Genomic DNA, 20,354 nt, shown 5'->3' on the forward strand with positions numbered 1-20,354 from the left:
GGGGAATGAGCGAGCGAGCGGGGATAGGGCGCCTCCTGCGCTTAAAAGCTTACAGCACCTGGTATTCCCAGGCGGTCTCCCATCCAAGTACTAACCAGGCCCATCCCTGTTTAGCTTCCAAGATCAAACGAGATCAGGCGTGCTCAAGGGGGTGAGGCCGTAAGCGAGAGCAAGGCTCGCTGGCACCCTTCTTATTGAGAGGACAGCTCCGTCACCTCTTTTACGACGCTGCTTTTTTTCCCTTGCGTTTTTCTCTTCTTCCCACGTTCTCTCTCTTCACTGCCTTCGTCCCCGCTCTATTTCACTTCAGCCTTTCACTCTTGCTTCCTTCCAATGAGGACGGAGCTGCGGGAGAAAGGGCGCTATAGAGGATCGCTGTGGAGAGCTGGTGCTGTGCTTTGACATCTGAGCTCTGTGGAAAACGATCTCAATACAATTCTGAAAAACGCGACTCTCCGAACGCCAGCCGAACAAGTCTCCACAGCCGAAGCGCTGTGTCTCTTTTCAGCTGGCGATAAACCTTTCCTCGATCCTTTGCGGACTTGTAAAACTGTTCCTGATCAGAATAAAAAACGCTCACGCTAATACACAAGCACCCGTGTCTCGCCAAAGCTGACAAATAAACAGACGGACAAGCCGCACTGCACGTGTGAACAGGGGAATGAGCGAGCGAGCGGGGATAGGGCGCCTCCTGCGCTTAAAAGCTTACAGCACCTGGTATTCCCAGGCGGTCTCCCATCCAAGTACTAACCAGGCCCATCCCTGTTTAGCTTCCAAGATCAAACGAGATCAGGCGTGCTCAAGGGGGTGAGGCCGTAAGCGAGAGCAAGGCTCGCTGGCACCCTTCTTATTGAGAGGACAGCTCCGTCACCTCTTTTACGACGCTGCTTTTTTTCCCTTGCGTTTTTCTCTTCTTCCCACGTTCTCTCTCTTCACTGCCTTCGTCCCCGCTCTATTTCACTTCAGCCTTTCACTCTTGCTTTCACTCAGATGTCCATTTGGCACTCCCTAGACAGATAGGCGCCAATGGATGACCATTGATCATGATAGCCAGGCTTAGCTAAGTGCATCCCCATCTGGGAGCTGTCCCTTATCAAAAGAAAACATCTTAAATCAGCCTGCATGAATACTGCATGAATACTTTCTCTGTGGCTGCACCACAGAGATGGAAGGTGAGATGGGGCCTCATTTAGGACAGCATACCACCGCTTAATTCTGTCTTATTAACAAGCATTGCCACTACAACGGCATCTCTCCTGTCAAACTTCCTCCTGACTTGTTTGACAGGATCTGGGCCGTGGTGAACAGTGGGAAAGACGCCCTGTGGAGAGTGAGGAACATGGGGCTGTTCAAAGGCATCGAGGTCCCAGTCAAGGCAGCAGGTAGCCTGGCCCTGTTCATCACCCAAGAGAACTATTACCTCAGAGATCTGTGGGAGGGAGGAAGCAGAAAATCTGTGGGAAATAGAGAGCATAGGTCAATATCTCAAGAAACTGTGAAAAACATTATCATGTTTAAGTAAAGAATGTGATTTACACCAGAAAAAAAGAAATTGTTGCTATGTAACTGGTACCGTGTCAAAATGTAATGAGATGTGATCATATATACTGTTTTAAGTATGTATATTAATGTAAAGCTTTCTAATTTGTGATGTCCTGTATTTTTTTGTGAAAAGAAAATAAAGTTCTTAAAAAATCGATTCACCCAGGGCGAGGCTCGGCCATTGCACTCCGGCTGTGCTGACCCCTGCGAATTCCCCAAATGTGGGAATCTCGACTGCATTATTTCTGGTAGTGGGGGACTGCGTTCGCGCTCTCCCCTGATGTGCTTGGTCCAATATCAGATACGGAAGAGTTACGACACCACGTGCTGCGATAGGATCCCAGTTCGAAAGCCACTGCTGGTTCCCAGTTTCTTTTAGTTAGAGGTCCGGAGAAGCATTTCAAGCTGGTTACACTACTCCTTCCGGACATTCATTCCCTTTTCAAAGTCAGTCGTTTTGCTGTAGTCTGCATTATTAAGGCCAATTTATTTGGTCATGGGGGCCTCGGTACTGTATGCTAATTCTCAAGACAGTTTCACCCGTTTTCTGATTGCTAGGTTCTGTACCAGTGCAGACATGTCAAACAGTGAATGGCTGTACCTCTATTGTATCCCTGCTCAATGAATGAAATCAGTAATAAATGAATATATGTATAGTTACACGAAAAAGAAGTGGTTTATCGACTCATCTTCATTTGCAGATTTAGAGGCAGCTTCGATATTCGTTTTACAAACGGGTTTTTTTTTATATGGGTCAAACACATGCCATAGCAACAAAACATCTCTAGAGATGAGGCTATAGATCACCTTTCCATCCTCCAGGTTTTCCTCCCAAAGCCTAAGGCACCAACGGTGACCCCTGCTGGCCGAGAGAGCAAAAGCTTGCAGCACCTGGTAATCCCAGACAGTCTCCCATCCAAGTACTAACCAGGCCCAACTCCGCTTAGCTTTCGAGATCAGACGAAATCAGGCACATTCAGGGTGGTGTGGCCGCAAGCGAAAGCCATGGCGCCTGACTCGCTACTTGAAGCTGTGTGTGGCTGGGGCTCTGTGCCCCCCGAGCGGGACTGAAGGATCGTTCGTGTGCAACTCTTTGGAAAGGAGCTTCTTTCCAAATCGCATTGCGTACCTGGATGTTGGCGAATGTGCTCCCTTGTGTTGGCTTGTCCCGCACTGGAGGAGAACAAACAAACTGCAAGGAGGAGCACAAGGCAAGTCTTCACAAGACAAAAACCTCCAGTGCACAGCACTCTGAAAACATTTCTGGGCTGTCGCGTGTTTATTTTAGCACATAAAGTGCAACAGTCCAACACGTCGGGCGGGCGCACGGCGCCTCCGCCCTCTTGTGGCCTTGCGGCGTCAGAGCAAGAGGCTCCTTCTCGCTGCCTTTCCGCTGTGTTGCAGAGCCCCGAGAGGGAACCTGGAGCGCACACTTTGTGGGGGGCGGGGGACCGCGTTCGCGCTCTGCCCCCGGTCTCTTGCGCGAGTACTAAATCTCACGGCGCCAGCAAGCGGCCAGGAGACAAGTACAATATCGCGGGACAGGGGGGCCTTGTCATTGATTGTTACATATGAGACGGGGATTAGGAGGAGACTCCGACTGATTGGTAAAGGGGAACACTAACACCAGAGTGACACCCCCGACGTCTCTTTTTGAGAGATTTCTTAATGGCCATGGAGGGTCGGGACCTCAGTTTTACGCCTTCCCCGAAGGACGGCGCCTGTTTGTGCAGCAGAGTGTCGCCATCAGGATGCTGGGGCATAAGAAAGCCACACAGACCGCAGGGTAAGCGCTCCCTACTGGTCCCAGTCACACGTCTTGCAGGAGCAGCAGCAACCTGAGCTTTTCCGGGGGGAATCTCCCATCCGGGTGCCGGCTAGGCTCACACCTGCTGGGCTGCCGTGGGTGAGCCCAGTCGAGAGTCGCAGGGTGAGATCTAGTCACCGGGGAGAAACGATACAAGCGAAGGATTACTCGGCTCCCAGCACTTGAAAAGGCTAACAAATGACTCGTTCCCGCCGGAGCTGAATGTACCTGCATGTGTCGTGTCGTCTACTTCCCCCGCCCCGCTGTGTTTGCTGTATTGTCTTTGAAGCCGGCCCCCGAGACGAGACGGGCTGTTCCTGTGCCCCAATTAACACTTTACAGGTGCCATTCCCCGGCATTGTGGCCATTGTCGGTGGTCACACGCGATAAGATAAGGTGGAGGAGGGCGGGGCATGCCCAGCGCCAGACATTCAAGGAGGGGACTGTGCGAGGTGAGGTGAGGTGCGACACGCTGGAGCCCCGACGCTGCTAATGCGGAGCACTTGTTGAACTGGCATTGAAAGGACGTGTGCGCACGGAGCGAGCCTTCCCTGCGGCGGAGCGTGGAAACTTTCTCCCGCGCTGCAGGAGTTGTGTGCTCTGCAGCGGTGCCGAGAGAACAGCACAGAAGGCAGCAGGCTCTGGAGAGCGGGTAAGAGACAAACCTTCTGGGCAGGCGAGCAGGCCCGTTTTTTGGAAATTGCTGAAAAGGCTCCGGTGTTTGTTCGGTGTGTGGCAGGCGCACGACGCGAGCTTGCGTAGTGATCTGCCGGTCTGGTGTTATGCAAATGAGCCCGAATTGCGTCCCGGGACATACTGCGAATGCGCATTGGCGACTGCAGATGTGTAGGAAACGGCACGCTTGTTTTCTCGTTTTGCCCACCCAAATTGAGCACGGATACAATAGAGGTACAGCCATTCACTGTTTGACATGTCTGCACTGGTACAGAACCTAGCAATCAGAAAACGGGTGAAACTGTCTTGAGAATTAGCATACAGTACCGAGGCCCCCATGGCCAAATAAAGGCTAACCTCGATAATCAGCCTAAATAATGCAGACTACAGCAAGACGACTGACTTTGAAAAGGGAATTAATGTCTGGAAGGAGTAGTGGAACCAGCTTGAAATGCTTCCCTGGACCTCTAACTAAAAGAAACCGGGAACCAGCAGTGGCATCGACTCCTTTCGAACTGGGATCCTATCGCAGCTCGTGGTGTCGTAACTTTCCCTTATCCGATATTGGACCAAGCACATCAGGGGAGAGCGTGAACGCAGTCCCCCACTACCAGAAATTATGCAGTCGAGATTCCCACATTTGGGGAATTTGCAGGGGTCGGCACAGCCGGAGTGCAATGGCCGAGCCTCCCCCTGGGTGAACCGATTTTTTAAGAACTTTATTTTCTTTTCATAAAAAAATTCAGGACATCACAAATTAGAAAGGTTTACATTAATATACATGCTTAAAACAGTATATATGATCACATCTCATTACATTTTGACATGGTACCAGTTACATAGCAACAATTTTCTTTTTTTCTTGTGCAAATCACATACTTTACTTAAACTTGATAATGTTTTTCACAGTTTCTTGAGATATTGACCTATGCTCTCTATTTCCCACAGATTTTCTGCTTCCTCCCTCCCTTCTCTCCACAGATCTCTGAAGTAATAGTTATCTCGGGTGATGAACAGGGCCAGGCTACCTGCTGCCTTGACTGGGACCTCGATGCCTTTAAAGAGCCCCATGTTCCTCATTCTCCACAGGGCGTCTTTCCCACTGTTCACCACGGCCCAGATCCTGTCAAACACGTCAGGAGGAAGTTTGACAGGAGAGATGCCGTATATGACGAAAGCAGCGGTCAGGGTAGATTGGAGCGAGAGAGCTTGCAACCAATCTTCAAACTGTGCCCAGAAGGCCTTAGCAAAAAAGCAGGACCACAGGAGATGGGTCACAGTCTCCTCCTCGCCGCAGCCCACCCTAACCCAGCGAGGGCTGGGGGTGAGGCCCCTACGGTACAAGAAAGTTCGGACTGGTAAGCACTGGTGGGCGACACTCCAGGCTAAATCTCTGTGAATATTGCACAGAAACTTAGAGGATGTGTGTTTCCACACCTTCCTTGTTTGGGCTGATGTTAAAATGCCCACAGGGGTCTGCCTATTCTTCTGCGGTGCAACGAAATCTTCCAGTTTTTGGATGCTGACATCTCGGAGGGGAATATGGCCAATTGGGTGAGATCTTAGAAAACTTTTAACTGTCCCATAAATTGCAGGGCATGTGTCAGAGAGTGGGACATCCAGCTTGGGTCTGACACCCCACACTCTAAACACCTCGCTACCTACCCAGGGCCTGGCAAAAAAAGTCCAGGTACGCGCTTCAGGTGCTGGTGCAAAGCCTCTCAGCACAAAGGCCAGGAAAATGCACAGCAGCTTCATGGCAATATCTGGGACAGACTTCCCCCCTGAGAGTAGCGGCCTGTACATTATTTCCCTTCCGAGTCTTTCCTGCTTCCCACCCCATAGAAAATGAAACATCCATCACCTCAGCACCGCTGCAACACGGTGTGGGATTGGGAAGATAGAAGCCAGAAAATTCAAGACAGGCAAGAGCTGGGCTTTTATGACCAGCACCTTCCCTGTCATGGTGAGGTTTCGGTCCTTCCATTGCATCAGTTTTTTGTTTAAGATTGGCAATTTGATCTGCCAATTTACTGTTCCCATCTCTTCTCCAAAATACACCCCCAGGACCTTAATTCTCTTCTCTTGCAGCCTGAGATCATGTCCTTCTTTTGGCTCCCTCCAGTTCTGATAAAAAATCTCACTCTTAGATTTGTTAATTTTTGCAGAGGAAGCCAAAGAGAAACGATCACAGCACTGCAGAGCTCTGCTAATTGAGACATTGTCAGAGAGGAGCAGGGTGATGTCATCCATTTATAGAGATGTCTTTACCTCTCCCCCCCCACTTCCAGGCACTGGTATCCCATTAATGGCCTGATCCTGGCGCAAGGCACAGGCTAAGGGCTCCATAGCCAAAACGAATAACAAGGGGGATAATGGGCAGCCCTGCCTCACCCCTGAACAGACTTCAAAGGGGCATGATCTATTGCCATTAACCATTACTCTGCTGTTGCTACCTGTGTACAGCAGGTTAATCCACTTTCTCATGATGGGGCCAAACTTCCTGTGCTCAAGTACTGATGTTAAGTACTGCCAGTTTAGTCGGTCAAAGGCCTTTTCTAGGTCTACACCTAAAATGCACAGAGGGAGGGAGCGGTCCTCTGAGTACAGACAGACATCCCTCAACAAGGCCAGGTTGTCGCTCATCAGGCGTCCTGCTATCCCACAAGTCTGTTCTTTCCCTACCAGTGAGGTCACTACATTTTGTAGGTACAGGAAAAGGGCTTTGGACAGGATCTTAGTGTCCACGCCTAACAGGCTGAGGGGTCTCCAGTTCTTTATGTCATTCTTTGCTCCTTTCTTAAACAAGAGAGAGATAGTGCCTTCTCTTAAGGAGTCAGGCAGCAATTCTGTCTTATAGCTTTCCTTGTAAAGGAGCTTTAGCGGATCCTGAAGCAGATCCCAAAAGGTGCAATAAAATTCCTTAGGGAGCCCGTCAGCACCCGGAGTTTTCCCCTTCTGTAAGCTCTCCATAGCCTGTCTCAGCTCTTCTACTGTCAAATCCCTCTCAAGTACTTCCCTGTCTTCTTCACTCAAAACGTTTTCTAGCTTTGAGGTAAAAAAATGAATTTCTTCATCCTTTACCTCTGTACAGTCTTAAGTAGAAGGCCTCGATGCAGGAGAGGATAGCACTCGGCTCTGTTCTCTCTCTTCCCTCCTCATCAACTACACTTTCCATGACAGACTTGGAGCCTACCACTTTCCTGAAAAAGAAGCGAGTACACTTCTCATTTTCTTCCAAGAACTGCACTCAGCTTCTTAACAGCACTCCTCGACTACTTTCTTCCGCTATGCTCCGGATGTCCTTTTTTAAAAAGGTGATATCCTCGAGCACATTGAAGCCACTGTGCAGCATCATGTAGAGACGCTGCAGCTGCCTCTGTTTCCTGGCTAACACTCCTCTCCGTCTGGCAGCCTTCCTTCCCTCAGCCATGAAAGAAGCCCTTGTCCTCACCTTCACCTCCTCCCACCACTCTCCTACTGACCCATACAGACACTGCAAGGACAGCCACTGTGATAGTTTCTCCTTGTAGCGGGATACTACCCCCTCGTTCTCTAGCAGCTTTGTGTTGAGTTTCCAGAGGCCTGGGCCAAAGACAGTCCCGCCCTGGAGTTCCTCTCTACACCCTAAAGCTTGGTGATATGAGAAGAAGACAGGCTGAAGAGTGACCCCAACAACTTTCACTCTCGCTGAGACAAAGCAATAGTCAATTCTGGAGCTGCTATTCCTCCCTGACCATGTATATCCTGCTGTTGTGGGATATATACATCTATATGTGTCTGAGAGTTTAAAGTCTTGAACTAAGTTTTGCAGGGCCAGTGAGCTGGAATCCAATTTTATCGGCCTTTTGGCTAAGATCAAGTTCAAGTGGCATGCCCGCAGTTCCTGTCTTTCCAAAGTTCTAGAAGGCGATCGAAGATCCTGAAGAATGCTTGAGCTGGTATCGCCCTAGGTTGAGCCTAGGGGGTTAAGGCCAAGGAGCAGCTGAGCTGGGTGGGATCCGGCAGCAACGTTCTCTCTCTCTCCTCTATCCTCTCCCCTCCCCCTTTCTCTTGCTCCGCCTCCTTGGCCTCTTGGCTGGGAGTAGGTACTCGTGGCCTGCCCGCAGTGCTTGCTTTCTTCCTCGACACTCGGAAGCGCTATCCGCTCCCTCTCTCTCTCTCTCTCTCTGCCTCCTTGGCCTCTAGGCGGGGAGTAGGTACTCGTGGCCTGCCCGCAGTTCTTACTTTCTTCCTTGCGACTCGGAAGGACTATCCGCTCCCTCTCTCTCTCTCCTCCTGCGCCTGCACCTAGCTGGGCTTTGCACACAAGGACAAAGGCCAGGGCTCCCTTGCTGCTCCTTTAGCAGCTAAACCCTCCTCTCCACAGGACCTTGCTCTCTCTCTTTCTTTCCTTTTTTCTTTGTTCTCCTTTCCAGATGGCAGACAAGAAGACACTGATCCGGTTCCACTGGACCAAGAAAACAGAGACGATGACAACTGCGAAATCCTTTTTCATTACCTTCCTGAGAGGGATCCTGCAGTTGGTGGCGGGAGATCTCTACTGCCTGCAAGACAACAAGGCAGAGAGATACATGGAGGCCTACATGGCCACGGACGCCTCATATGAAAAGGCAACGAAAATGATCAGAGAAAAAGGTAAGCACCCCCTTCACCAATGCAAGGTAAGCAAACCTTCGTTTGCGCAGGTGGTGGAAGCCGGCCGGCAGAAACCGGTCTCAAGACAAAGGGAGAGAGGTGAGAACAAAGAACCCGCACCTCCCCCGCAGAGAACCGAAACTGCCGAGGCCACACCCCCAGCCGCACCAGTGCCACAAGATGGCTGCCAGGACGACAGACAAAATGGCTGACCAGAGAAAGGGCCCTAATAACTCCCAGCAAGAAGGGAAAGAGAAAGCGGGAGAAGAGATGCAGGGTGGATCCACCTTCGGAAGGACAAAAGAAAAGAGTGGTAAGGGAGAACCGTTTCCTCATCCTAGAGGAAACGGAACTTTCTTCCCCTGAGGCCCAGGAACAACCGGAGGAGGCAGCCCAGGAAATGGAAACCCTCCCCTCTGAGGCCCAAAGACGACAGGAAGTGACAGCCCAGGAAACAGAACCCCCCTCCCCCGAGTCCCACGGACAACAGGAGGAGGCAGCCCAGGAAGAGGTAACCCCCTCCCCCGAGGCCCAGGGACAACAGGAAGAGGCAGCCCAGGAAGTCGGAACCCCCTCCCCCGAGGCCCATGAACAACACGAAGAGGCAGCCCAGGAAGTGGAGCCCCCCTCCCCCAAGGCCCAGGAGCAACTAGAGGTCCCCGAAACTCCTGGAGAAAGGGAAGAAAAAAGCCTTCCCGAAACGGTGGTGGAGAGTACCCTCAAGGAAGACGAGGATTACTTTGAAGCCGCCCTGGAGCCGGGACTGATGGTAGGACTGGACCTGTCCAGCATGTTTACCTTTCAGTCCCCAGCGAGACCTGGAGGGAGCCCAGCATATTCCCCCCAGGACCCGAACAAGAGGAGTTACATCTAGGCTAAACAGTGCCCAGATGTAGACTCCCAAGTTTTCCACTGTAAGCACAAAGAGAGGAGGTTCAACTTTCACTTGTTTAATCATGATTGTGAAACTTACCTTTCTAACAACTAACGTGAGAGGGCTGATAGACCCGTTGAAAAGACGAGGAGTCTTTCATGATCTGGCCTCAAAGTCTTTCTCAGTTTGTTTCTTACAGGAGGTCCACCTGAAGGATGAAAGCGACAAGCTGACATTCACCAGGGAATGGACAAAGGGAGAATCATGCTGGAGCGTAGGAGGGGTCCACTCTTCCGGAGTGGGAATCCTCCTCGGAAATCCAGAGATGACGCTGGTTTCCTCCTTCTCGGTGGTGCAGGGCCGGATCCTGGTCGCAGACATCGACTGGAGGGGGCAGAAGTTGAGAGCAATTAACGTCTATGCTCCAACAGAACCCTCTATCCTGAAGGAAGTGTTTGCTGACCTGGCCAGCTGCTGCACCACCAACAGACAGGTGGTGCTTGGCGGGGACTTCAACGTTGACCGGGAGAAGGGGAGCGACGCTAGCTCGGCAGAGCTGGAGTCGCTACTCAAGAAGTTCTCCCTGGTAGACAGTTTCAGACGGTGCCGCCCTAACGACACCGGAACGACATGGAAAAACTCCCGGGGAGTGTGCAGCCGCCTAGACTACATCTTTCTGCACACAACCTGCTCCCTGGAGTTGGCGACGGTGTCCCCGGAGTGGTATTCCAACCACGAGCGCTTGACGGTGGTGGCTAACACCAACCTGCCAGCATTCAGTCGTGGGTACTGGAAGCTGAACCAGGAGATACTGGAGAAAGACGACTTCAAGGCACTGTTTCGTAAAGACTACGCGAGCTGGGTTGATCTGAGAGACGGCTACAGCTCCATGGTGGAATGGTGGGAGTCGGTGAAAGACAGGACCCGAACCCTGGCACAGACGTACTGCAGATGGAAGGCGGCCAGGGAGAGGAAGGAAGCTGCACGACTCCAGAGACAACTAGAGGAGGAGTACAGCTCGGCTAACGGGGGAGGAGCCTTCAATTCAGCCCGGGCACGGGACCTGAAGGAGAGGCTCCGCAAACTCAATCAGGTCCGAGGAGCCCAGAAAAAGAGGGTGATCCACGGCCTGAGACGGGGAGATGGAGAGGAAGTGCTGGACGAGAGCGACAAGGTAGAAGCGGCCACCGCTTTCTACACGGAGCTCTTTTCAGAAAAGCAGACGGAGGTGGAGGCAGGCGAAGGCACGAGTACCGGAGGAGGTGAGGGAGGACTTGGAGGGTCCGATCGCGGCCGAGGAGCTAAAGGCGGCACTCTTGTCCATGGGTAAAGGCAAGGTGCCAGAGCCCTTAGCAGAGACGGTGAGACGGGACCCTGGAGATACCGGGAGGCGCGGGGGAAACCCTGAAGATCTCCCAGTACGCCGACGACACGACGCTGTTCCTGAGGTCAGACAGGGGGTTGAGGAGGGCCCTGCAGGTCATGGAGCAAAACTCCAGAGCCTCGGGGTCGAAACTCAACCGCCGAAAGAGCAAACTGAAGTTCTTCGGGCCCTGGAAGCACAGGACGACGGCGCCGGAGGGTCTCGAGCTCTGCACAGAGCCCCTCAAAATACTGGGGGTTTCCTTCCAGAGCCAGGACAACGAGACCAACAACTAGACCAAGAGGATCGCCAAGGTGAACGCGAAGCTGGGTCTGTGGAAAACGCGGTCGCTGTCCTACACAGGGAAAGTGATGGTGTTGAAAGCAGACATCCTGCCGGCTTTGGTTTACCTGGCGGTGGTGTACCCGCTGCCGGCCAGACTCAGACGAGCGCTGCAAGGGATGATCTTCGGCTTCGTCTGGGGCGGCAAGTACGAGTACATCACGGATGTGTCAGCCGGTCGAGGAAGGGGGTCGAGATGTCCCACATTTCCCCATGAAACTCGACTGCATCTTCTACTGCAACCTCTGTCGGGCGCTGCGGGAGCCCATCGGACCTCAGGAGGAGGACGAAGCGCCTAGTCGCCAAATGGGGTTTCCCCACGGCGAGGGAGCGCTGGAAAGGACTTTGGGCCCTATACAGGGATTAAAGGAAAATAGCAAGTGCTAGGTTTGGAGGAACTCTGTTAAATGCTCAAATTCGCCCCCACTTGCAAAGATTGATAACGGACAATCAATCTCCGTTACGTCGTTGTTTTTTATTACATGGAGTGTTAATATGTGTGAGATGTTCCTTTTGAGATGTTTTTTTTTTGCGGAATAAAGTATATTTTGTAGAACAAAAAAAATCTTATGACAAGGTTTTCAAGTTATCTGTTGAACTACATTCTAATAGGTGAGGTCACATTCCAGGTCATTTCTTTACGTTTTTTGTTTCTGGAGCAACTGTTAGATGAAATGTGCTAATATGTAACCTAACTCCAGTGTGAATAACTAGAAGAGGGGAGCAGCTCCATTCCAGACCAAGGGAGCTTTGAGATTGGCTGGGTCAGATCTCTCATTTGCATATCTGATTTGGAAATATAACACTAAACCCCTTCTTGCATGGATTTAACTTGCACCCAAGAGTCACCTACTGTGTATTGCTACTTATTTTTTTATGATAAGTGGTGATTACCAGTTGACAGGTTTTATTTGTTGAATTATAAATGGTTTTGTATTATCACCCTGAATGGCCTGTACTCGAGGTTTGGTAGGGTATGTGTTTTCATTTCATTTACCAAATGGAATTTTTGCTCTTTTAGTATTTGTCTAGAAGGCTTTCTGAAGTCAGGAAGCCCATTTATTTGGTGAAAAAAGATTCTGTATTAATATTAATATTTCTCATACAACATAAATAGGGTCTTCTATTAATAAAAAGATCTTGCACTTGGAAATCTTAATAAAGCTGTGTGCTTCCATACACTCGAGCAGTTTTGATTCCTAATATTCAACCTTAGGTGAGGGAACGTGTCTTTTTTCGCCTTTTGGTTTCCAATTGATCAGCACAGTATAGAAAATAGATTCATAAAGCAACGTCAGCAGTGACAAATGTGCGAAAAGTGATCACTTGTTTTCGCCCGCTTTCAAACTGAAACCCTTTGGTGTGTTAAGAGAATGTGATAACCACTACCCTGCGCAAGGTGGGAATGGGTAACTTGCAGAGAGTGTTGAACTTCGAGAAAGGACTTCTCTCAGGAATATATGTCCACATTCTGAAGAGGAGATTTTCTCCATTTCTGTAGTCTGACTTCCTCTATTGCTAGAGAGCTGTAGAATGTGGAGTCACCTATCCAGCTCTGGGAACAGTGTGTAGATAACAGGTTTGTTACTGCCTGATGAGCACAGTAAATTAATACAGCAGAATAAACACACTGTGAGTATTTGAAGGGAATTAACAATCTTTTACGTCTCGCCACGTTCAGTGCTGCTGTCATTTCTGCAATATTGTGATTATCACGTTCATCACACATGCACAAGATCCCCTGTTTGAAATCGGGCAGAAACAGGTGTCTTTTTATCCTCTCACATTTTGCACTTCTGCCAGTGTTTTATGGATCTTGTTTTGTCTTATTGCAAGAATTCGCATTTCCTGTGTCATTCATGATCAAGTCAAACACCCAGCAGATCATGTCACCTTTCAGATAGTCATTCTTCTGCTTCCTAAATTTCCTAGAGACAGGTCATTTCAGCAGAACTGACAAACTTGGCAAAGCAACCTGATAAGACCAGGTCCTAGAAGTCACTACTCAGTCAGTTACTGCTGCCGAAATGCAAGCCCTTCCTCGAGCCTGAAGAAGTTGATCCTACATTACTCATGAAGAAGATGTATCTACCAAACATCAGAGAGCTGAGCTGGATCACTTTCCTTCTGAATGACGTTGCAGTAACACTCTACCACTCCTCTTCGTGCACTCATGCTGGAACTTTGGGAGGCTACTGCAGACAGCAGAGGTTGGATCATACACAGATGTTGAAATAGCTCAGCTGAGAAAGCCTTAGACTGATGCTCTAAAGGTTTCTGGTTCAATCTGGGGTTTTGGTGTTTTGTTTCGTTGCGCCATTTGTTCCTCTCTGCAATGCCCTGTGTCCAAAGTCACACTTCCCTTCATCAGCCTGATTCCCAAACTAGAATCTTTGTGTCCTTGAGTCCCTCTTTTACCAACACTGATGAAGTACAGAAATAACTTAACATGTTTTGCACTCCTTATGGTGTTTTATGGTGGGACCTGTATTTCTCTATGAATTTCCTTAGTGACAGCCCATTTGTTTTCAATATATTTCTGGTGAAGTTATTACATCGGTCTCCCCTGGTGGCTTGTTTTCATATCCCACTTCTGACAACGACTTTTCTTATGTCACTTTGATGGGAGTACAATTGGAAAAAAAAAACTAAAATGTGTGTAGTTGTTTCCATATCAAACCCATCTTCCATTTTATACAGTATTCCACAGGAGTGAATCAATTCCTTGTTTAATTTTGCAAATGACCGTGCTGTCAAAAAAACTAAATTCCTATGTAACCAAGGAGTTGCTGAAAAGCAACTTCACTTTGATGTTTTGTGTTGTTATAACTAATTCATCTCCTTTTTAAAAAAATAGATTTCTGTAGAAGAAAGGTGTCTCACACTAAAGTTTAAATTGTAAACAGGTCATAGAAAAAGCTCCTTAGCTCCCTGTCAGGAATCAAACCCTACTCTCCTGTATGACAGGCAGGGATTCTCACCATGGTTAAATTGCAACCGTAATAATATTGACAACATTAATAAATGCATATATAATTGAAATTGAAAACATATCTAACACAGCATCTTTTCCGGTTATATACCACAATGCATTGCTGATATTTGTTGTTTGCCATTTAGGTTAAATACTGTCATGTTTTTCTCAGCAATCGTCTTTTGATGCGTAAGTATAAATAATGATAATACTATTTGAATACATACAGGTCTTAATATTATTTTGATTAAAAATAGTACGTTAATAAGAAATAAATGGCATATAAAATAGTGTGAAGGTGAAGATCACACAAAATCAACTACAAATGTGGGAATTTTACATTTTTAAGATTATAAATTGCATGTAGCACATTAGCAACACTACAGTAATGCTAATATAACAATAGTGTTAAAAACTCCTGACCTAATTCCTTACAAATGCTGATACAAAATGTGAATGATTTCAGAGTTTCGGGTATTGGGTCTCCTGATAGAGATCAGAGATGAACTGAGGCATGCGGGAAAGTGTACAGAACTGGTGAACTCACAATTCTACTTCAAGAGGCTGAGCACAATGGAAGAGTCCTGTACACACAAGTGAGTCCTTGACAACATGGACAATCAAAACCTACTGGTATGATATTATATTATCTCTGTGGTGTAGAAAATATTCACTACTAGTATTCTAGGTTACAGATAGGTCATTATTATTATATCAGCTTACATCTGATTAATAGGATCCATCTCTGGCATACATTCTTATTTTTAGTTTATAATGTATAATCTTGCTAATCTTTTAATGCCAAAATAAAGTGTTTTATAAAAAGCTTCATGTTCTAAAAAATTACTACAACTTTTGAACTTTGAAATATGGCCACTTTGTATTCTAGGACTAAGCAAAAACTGCAGAAAAGTGGAGTTAAAATGTGAAAATGTGTAATGGGTATGTCTGATTAGTTGATTAGTGAAGATCCAGTAGTAAAAATAACTTCTAATTGTAGAGAAAACCGGTTCAGGGACGCCAAATATGTAATCATAGTGGCTCTCTGAAGGCACCAGTTCTGTAGGGTTTGGGCATTTACTGAGACAATTATTAATTGTAGCAGTAAATCACAAAGTTGATTCTTTTGGTGGCTTTAGAATCCAACCATGCGACATAACTCAAACAACGCGCACACACAGGTACTAATACACGAGGATACATTTATTAATACATAGAATATGCATATAAACCTAACAGATCTTATCGAGAGGGTTATCAGAATACAAAAGATATATATTCAATCAGTTACAAAGAGTTACATATATCAAGAGGACATACGTTCAGTATATCATTCATTTAGACCGTTTCGTAAAGTGAACTTGGTTACAACTTCTACATTAGATACTCAAACAAGTACATAACTCTTAGGAATTAAATTGATATCAACTGGTTTGGATAACAATTGAATTCTCGAGCTGTAATGCATTGAAGTTGAATACTCATCCAATCTTTGGGGATTCAGATCTCCTGCGGGCACAAAGGAACAGTTGCAGGCTGTTGCTGTCCAATCCGCGCTCTCTGGCTCGGTGCCAGGCTGTGCTGTGCGGCTTGCGACGGTGCGCTGCTGATGCTCACTGTTGGCTTTAACTAGCAAAGTTTGTGCACAGGAGAAAAGATGACTGTGGGTCCCAGCAAGTCAGGAAGAGGACCAGTTCGGTTATGATGAAGAGCTAGTTCTGAATAGTAATTCAGCTGTCCACAGTACCGACCTGTTCACGAGGCCTGCTGCTGGTTACTCTCTGGCAACCTCCACTCTAGACTCTTAGAACAAAGGAAAGTTCTGGCACTCGGACACACTGGCCGTTCCGTGGTTGTCCGGGCTGAGTCTCAGGACGGTCAGGAGGAGCGCTGCGAGAATGTCCTGCCCTTAGGAGCCTTCTGCTCCTGGGCCGTCCTGCCCTGGAATTCTCCTTTGAATTCCTTCTGAATCTTGTCTGAATCTGAATCTGAATCTCCGTCTGAATCTCTGTGTTGCCTGTTTTTACCTGGAGGAACTTCAGCTCATTGATTGGCTGAAAGTTCCATGGGCATCAGAGTCCCACGTGGGTTACTCGGCCCTACCAGTCCCTGATTGGTTGATCAAGGTGAGATATGAGTCACTTAGTCCTGACACTTAGGAATGCAATCCAGATGTCCAACTCGCACTCCCTAGACAGATAGGCGCCAATGGGTGACCATTGATCATGATAGCCAGGCTTAGCTAAGTGCATCCCCCTTTGGGAGCTGTCCTTGGACCTTAAATCACCTTGCATGAATGGTTTCTCTGTGGCTGCACCACAGAGATGAACAGAGAAATGAGGCCTAATTTGGGAAAGCTCAGAAACACTTAATTCTGCATTATTATTAAGCCTCGCCGCTACATATCCCCCCTTTTTGAAGGTCACGAGGTCCTGAGGCGTTGTTGCCTTCAAAACAAAACAGAGTTAAGTGATGTCCCTTGCCATTAGAACATTAATCTTAAATGTCTACATTACTCCTCGAGAATTCATACCGGAACCAGCATTGGATACAAACAGGATGAATAACATCTGGAGTATGTATAAACACGGTAGGAGACATTATCTCAGTCTAGGAATTACACATCAGGAAGTTCACTGTCAATATCTGATACCTCTGTGGTAGATATTTGGGGAGAAGTCACTTCCTTTCTTTTGACATGCTACCTTTGACTCATTCATGCTACCCAGAGTACATCTTGATGTGAGAGTACATCATTCAGAGTACACTGTCAGTCATGATCCAGCTACCTGGCAGTAGTGTTAGAATAACAACAGTTCCTGTTCCCAGCCCCCGATAAACCACAACACCTGTGTTGGGTAGCTGCTAGGGTGGTTTGGAGGTTTGTTCCATTAAAGCAAACTAACTACCTGTACCTCTTCAGGGCTTACTGTTTCTTGGATTTCTATCCAATTGAATAGTGTGGCACCTGAAGGCATCTTAGACCTCAAGTTTGGTCTTATATTGTCTGGTTCCAGACCGTACAGTGTTAAGTTACCATGCTGTACTATGGCCTCCTCGGGAACTTACAGGAAAACTATTGGTTAGATAGCTGCATTGTGGTAGCTGTATCATACTTGTCACAAGTCACAGTGTCAGTTAAATGTGGTGTGCTGACCAGCCATTTACTTCCCACCTGCTCTTCATGGGGTTCATTAACCTCCCTCTGCTCGTTAGTAGCTTTACACCCTTCATTGGTGAATCGTTTAGACACAGCCAATGGATAGCTTTTGTAGCCATACCCATCTCAAGATTTGGAACCGAATTCAATCTTGGATTGCCTTCTGGGTGAGCTATGAGCGATGAGGTTAAAGTCACATGCTCCTCTACTGAGAAGAGTGGAATCAAGTGGGTTAGGATTTGTGCCGTGGTTAGACTGGCTACAGTGGCACTAAACTCCCTTAACAGGTCTTGTGTCAACATTCTGGCCTGTTGCACACAAGCATAAACCCACTGTATAACACCAACAATCATGTCCACTGGTTGGGGAATAAGATTTAACCCTGTTGCATAGGAAATTGCCTGTAGGGTTTTCCCTAAGCTTTCCAACTTTTGCTGCTGTTGATACAGTCTGTCACTACCCTCTGGCATCTCTGACACCTGCCTTCTTGGGGCAGTCAGGGTGAGAGTGCCAGTAGCACACAAACCTACCAGAAAAAGCAAACGTGCAACAGTGGCGGCAGCAATCAGTCCTCCCAAAAGTCTTTTCGGGTGGCTGACCCCAGTCATCTCCTTCTGGGTGACTGTTGCCTTTCTAAGCTGGTGCAGCATGTACATGGTGTCTTCCTCAGTATGCCATGTGGCATCTTGGGCACCAACCTCCTGGAAATCTGGGGAGATCTGACGCAGCGGCTGATGCTGCTCCTCCGTTTCCAGGGCATCTGCTTTTTCGATTTGTTCATGCCTGTGCTCTAGGAACCCTGCAGGGGGCGGTGCAGCGGTGGAGCATGCCTGACCCTCGGCTGAGTGGTCATCTGGAGCACCTGAGTGATCTGGGATTGTTATCCCATTCTCACTGTTCAGGTCCACCCTGCACACTTCCCGATTGAGGAATCCCTCTATCGGCATGTTTACAATCGTTCGCTGGGCGTGGGTGTAGGACACCTGCTCGCTCCCCCCTTCCCTCGCTAAGGGTTCAGGGAGCTGCCCCAGCAGTGGGATAGCTAGTTCACTGTCTTTGAACTTACTATCACTCACCAGGCCCATGTCAGTGCAGGCGGGGATTCTGACACCTCTCTTTGCGATGTCCTGCACTGGCAGGCGGGTGACTTTACCATCCAGCTCCAGTCTGGCTGAACCACTGTTGGTCAGACTCAGACTGACAGACTGAGCTGGTGGCTGTAAGAAAACCGGCTCGGCTTTCATTCCCTGTCCCTTCTGGGAGACTGGGTGTGTAGGCAACCCTGCCGTTGAGGCAGGAACAATCAGGTCAGTCTCACTCACTACCTGGTAGTTGTGAGAAATAATGTTACCTGACTGCAGGTTCCCTGGGTCACAGCAGAGGGAATCGGCATCTGGGATCAGGTGTGTCCACAGCGCAGTAGTCTCAGCGTCCAGCTGGACCTCCTGTCTAACCTGTGAATGTTGCACCAGGGGCACCTGGCGGTGGCCCTGTGACAGCTGCTCAAGCAGATCCTCACTAATAGAGGACCTCTCAGGGCTAAGGGTGAGGGCTACATCACCAACCTGCTCTCCTGCCATCTGGATCCCTTCCACCACTGCGGGGTGGTGTTCCTGAACCCTCTTGGGTGCCAGGGTGCACAGGGAAAGCTCCTTTTCATCGCCAGGTGGGGAGATCTGCTCCTCTTTAGGGATGTAAAAGGGGTGTGCTTTACCTGGTGGATCAGGCGGCTGCTCGGAGCAGCGCTCCTGTGGCAGGGAGGCTGTTGGGACCTCAGCCGGGACAGGACTTCCCTGTATATCTGGGGAACAAGGAAATATTTTTATTTCTTGTCCAGAGGGAACAGAAGGAATCTCCGCATAGGCTTCTGTGTTCGGTGGGCACTGTGTGAGCACAGTCTGCCTCTTGGCCCCCCTTTCCTTCTGTACAGAAGGCTTAGGAGCCTTGACCTGTTTCCACACCTTGCCTTTCTGGTGATTCACCAAAGGTTCCTCTCTGAGTCGCATGCCCTTTCCTTTTTCTACCCGTTTGAGCTTGCCGTGTGACATCAAACACCTTTCAACCTCAGTGTCAATCAGTGTCTCACTGGGTAAGACATCTCCCATGGCAGCCTTGAAGTAAAAGCTTCTTGCTTTTCCTCTGCGTTTTACTGCCTGCTCTGTGACTTCAGGGGTGGAGTCAGCACTCGCTTGGGAGTGGCTGAATTCATCCAGGCAGGAACTCTTCCGCTCAATCAGATAGACTGAGGGAGGGAGAGGGGGCGGGTCTCCGCCTCCTCCAGTGGAGAGTATCAGCTCATTCACGCTTCCGGCAGCCTTGGGGAACGGTTGTCCCTGTCCTAATAAAGCTTGTTCAAGCCTGGCCAGGCGGGCGGCTACTGAATCCTTTTGTTCAGTTTTTTTTTCTAGCCCTTTCCCTCCCCTGGTGTTCTCATGGCACTTAGGACGCTGGGTGCGGTCCAGTGTGCCTGCTTTGGAACGGGGCTTAGCCAGCTCAGGAGCCTGTGCTCCTTCGAGCAGGGGGGAATTAACCCTGCTGGCTCTGACGGCGAACACAGTCGCTTTAACAGCTTTTTGCTCAGAGCGACTTTGGACATCATACTCCCAGGCTTTCTGCACGAATCTCTTGATATCAGTCATTTTCATGGTCTGTGCATCTGTATGCATTAAGATCATCTTTCTGACTGACGGGTGGAGATTCGCAATGAATAAACCCTTGAAATGTGTGTTCTCTTCGCAACCCTCATCATTTCGCCCTCCAAAATAAGTTCGTCTAAGTCTCTCGTAATATTCGCGAGGGGACTCTGCTCTCTCGTGCTTAATGTTAAGAGCGGCGGCTATCGCGACAGTCGGGTCAATAAACGCACTGTATTCTTCGATAAGTGCTTGACAAAGCTGCTCAAAGTCATTACAGACTTCTTTCATCTGCCTAGCCATCCACTCATGTACAGCTCTGCTGGTAGTTTTCCTGACCAGAAAC

The 20,354-nt window shown here is 48.6% G+C and overlaps 3 non-coding genes and 3 pseudogenes across 3 annotated transcripts; 2 read left to right on the forward strand and 4 right to left on the reverse strand.

The window, feature by feature from the left end:
- Window positions 1-46: 46 nt before the first annotated feature.
- LOC138217914 (5S ribosomal RNA) lies at window positions 47-165 on the reverse strand (annotated as a pseudogene).
- Window positions 166-702: 537 nt separating this feature from the next.
- On the reverse strand, window positions 703-821 carry LOC138217915 (5S ribosomal RNA; annotated as a pseudogene).
- Window positions 822-1,657: 836 nt separating this feature from the next.
- On the forward strand, window positions 1,658-1,822 carry LOC138243590 (U1 spliceosomal RNA). The gene has a single exon (XR_011192245.1). It is a non-coding gene; the product is annotated as a U1 spliceosomal RNA (small nuclear RNA).
- Window positions 1,823-2,421: 599 nt separating this feature from the next.
- On the reverse strand, window positions 2,422-2,540 carry LOC138218568 (5S ribosomal RNA; annotated as a pseudogene).
- Window positions 2,541-4,603: 2,063 nt separating this feature from the next.
- Window positions 4,604-4,767, reverse strand: LOC138243665 (U1 spliceosomal RNA). The gene has a single exon (XR_011192313.1). It is a non-coding gene; the product is annotated as a U1 spliceosomal RNA (small nuclear RNA).
- A 7,475-nt stretch (window positions 4,768-12,242) lies between these two features.
- Window positions 12,243-12,300, forward strand: LOC138243734 (U7 small nuclear RNA). The gene has a single exon (XR_011192352.1). It is a non-coding gene; the product is annotated as a U7 small nuclear RNA (small nuclear RNA).
- Window positions 12,301-20,354: the final 8,054 nt, after the last annotated feature.

Source organism: Lepisosteus oculatus, chromosome 14 (genome assembly GCF_040954835.1).
Source record: "Lepisosteus oculatus isolate fLepOcu1 chromosome 14, fLepOcu1.hap2, whole genome shotgun sequence".
In the NCBI taxonomy this organism is placed as follows: domain Eukaryota; kingdom Metazoa; phylum Chordata; class Actinopteri; order Semionotiformes; family Lepisosteidae; genus Lepisosteus; species Lepisosteus oculatus.